The sequence below is a fragment of the Rhamphochromis longiceps genome, unplaced genomic scaffold, assembly GCF_057381845.1.
Source record: "Rhamphochromis longiceps isolate RC_006_pf unplaced genomic scaffold, R_longiceps_female_GT1.1 unmapped_scaffold_7, whole genome shotgun sequence".
NCBI classification, from domain to species: Eukaryota; Metazoa; Chordata; class Actinopteri; order Cichliformes; family Cichlidae; genus Rhamphochromis; species Rhamphochromis longiceps.
This window is the reverse complement of record NW_028187227.1, coordinates 232,501-235,285: the sequence shown is the minus strand read 5'-3', so window position 1 is coordinate 235,285 and position 2,785 is coordinate 232,501.

The window sequence follows — 2,785 nt, the reverse complement described above, 5'->3', positions numbered from 1 at the left end:
TAAATGGAGAGGGAATTTCAGAAGGGCCAGGGCAAAAGCATGGACCTTTTTCAGCTGTAAGGGAGGCAAGAGCAAGGTGTGATGTAGGTCCCCGGGGCCTGCTGGAGGTCCAGGTCCATGCCCGATGTGAGTAGCAGCAGGGCCAGCGCGCCCAGGAGCACATCTTTTTCGACCGTAAAGGGAGACAGGAGGCCGACTCACCTGCCTCGGCTAAATGGAGAGGGAATTTCAGCAGGGCCAGGGCACAGGCATGGACCTTTTTCAGCTGCAAGGGAGGGAAGAGCAAGGTGTGATGTAGGTCCCCGGGGCCTGCTGGAGGTCCAGGTCCATGCCCGATGTGAGTAGCAGCAGGGCCAGCGCGCCCAGGAGCACATCTTTTTCGACCGTAAAGGAGACAGGAGGCCGACTCACTGCCTCGGCTAAATGGAGAGGGAATTTCAGAAGGGCCAGGGCAAAAGCATGGACCTTTTCAGCTGTAAGGGAGGCAAGAGCAAGGTGTGATGTAGGTCCCCGGGGCCTGCTGGAGGTCCAGGTCCATGCCCGATGTGAGTAGCAGCAGGGCCAGCGCGCCCAGGAGCACATCTTTTTCGACCGTAAAGGGAGACAGGAGGCCGACTCACTGCCTCGGCTAAATGGAGAGGGAATTTCAGAAGGGCCAGGGCAAAAGCATGGACCTTTTCAGCTGTAAGGGAGGCAAGAGCAAGGTGTGATGTAGGTCCCCGGGGCCTGCTGGAGGTCCAGGTCCATGCCCGATGTGAGTAGCAGCAGGGCCAGCGCGCCCAGGAGCACATCTTTTCGACCGTAAAGGGAGACAGGAGGCCGACTCACTGCCTCGGCTAAATGGAGAGGGAATTTCAGCAGGGCCAGGGCACAGGCATGGACCTTTTTCAGCTGCAAGGGAGGGAAGAGCAAGGTGTGATGTAGGTCCCCGGGGCCTGCTGGAGGTCCAGGTCCATGCCCGATGTGAGTAGCAGCAGGGCCAGCGCGCCCAGGAGCACATCTTTTTCGACCGTAAAGGGAGACAGGAGGCCGACTCTCTGCCTCGGCTAAATGGAGAGGGAATTTCAGCAGGGCCAGGGCACAAGCATGGACCTTTTTCAGCTGTAAGGGAGGCAAGAGCAAGGTGTGATGTAGGTCCCCGGGGCCTGCTGGAGGTCCAGGTCCATGCCCGATGTGAGTAGCAGCAGGGCCAGCGCGCCCAGGAGCACATCTTTTTCGACCGTAAAGGGAGACAGGAGGCCGACTCACTGCCTCGGCTAAATGCAGAGGGAATTTCAGCAGGGCCAGGGCACAGGCATGGACCTTTTTCAGCTGTAAGGGAGGCAAGAGCAAGGTGTGATGTAGGTCCCCGGGGCCTGCTGGAGGTCCAGGTCCATGCCCGATGTGAGTAGCAGCAGGGCCAGCGCGCCCAGGAGCACATCTTTTTCGACCGTAAAGGGAGACAGGAGGCCGACTCACTGCCTCGGCTAAATGCAGAGGGAATTTCAGCAGGGCCAGGGCACAGGCATGGACCTTTTTCAGCTGTAAGGGAGGCAAGAGCAAGGTGCGATGTAGGTCCCCGGGGCCTGTTGTCGTACCATAGGCACGAGTGGTGTGTGTGTGTGGCAAAGAGTTTCTGCGCAGTGTACCAGGGGCACGGGGAAAGGTTGTTGTACCATAGGCACGAGAAAAGTTGTCGTACCATAGGCACGAGAAAAGTTGTCGTACCATAGGCACGAGTGGTGTGTGTGTGTGGCAAAGTGCTACTGAGCGGTGTACCAGGGGCACGGCGAAAAGTTGTTGTACCATAGGCACGAGAAAAGTTGTTGTACCATAGGCACGAGAAAAGCTGTCGTACCAGGGGCACGGAGGAAAGTTGTTGTACCATAGGCCCGAGAAAAGTTGTCGTACCATAGGTACGAGGAGTGTGTGTGTGGCAAAGTGCTACTGAGCGGTGTACCAGGGGCACGGCGAAAAGTTGTTGTACCATAGGCACGAGAAAAGTTGTTGTACCATAGGCACGAGAAAAGCTGTCGTACCAGGGGCACGGAGGAAAGTTGTTGTACCATAGGCCCGAGAAAAGTTGTCGTACCATAGGCACGAGGAGAGTTTGTGTGGCAAAGTGCTACTGAGCGGTGTACCAGGGGCACGGCAAAAAGTTGTTGTACCATAGGCACGAGAAAAATTGTTGTACCATAGGCACGAGAAAAGTTGTCGTACCATAGGCACGAGAAAAGTTGTCGTACCATAGGCACAAGCAGTGCGTGCGTGCGTGCGTGCGTGCGTGCGTGTGTGTGTGTGTGTGTGTGGCAGTTCTTCTGCGCAGTGTACCAGGGGCACATTTCAATGTGCTTTCTGGAGTACCAGGGGCACGAGGATTTTGCCAGTGGTGTTCTGCTTTGTTAGTGGGAGGGGGCTTAAGTGTGGGTCCCCGGGGCCTGCTGGAGGTCCAGGTCCATGCTAGATACGTGGTACAGGGTAACTGCAGGAGGGGGGGGGGGGGTAATGTGGGTTCACGGGGCCTGCTGGAGGTCAAGGTCCATGCTGGATATGCGCTGGATCATAACTGCAAGAAAGGAAAGCTAGTGGGGGAGTAGAGCAGGGGAGTATGTGGGTCCCCAGGGCCTGCTGGAGGTCCAGGTCCATGCTAGATATGTGGCACAGGGTAACTGCAGGGGGGGGGGGGGGGGGGGTAATGTGGGTCCACGGGGCCTGCTGGAAGTCAAGGTCCATGCTAGATATGTGGTACAGGGTAACTGCAGGGGGGGGGGGGGGTAATTTGGGTCCCCGGGGCCTGCTGGAAGTC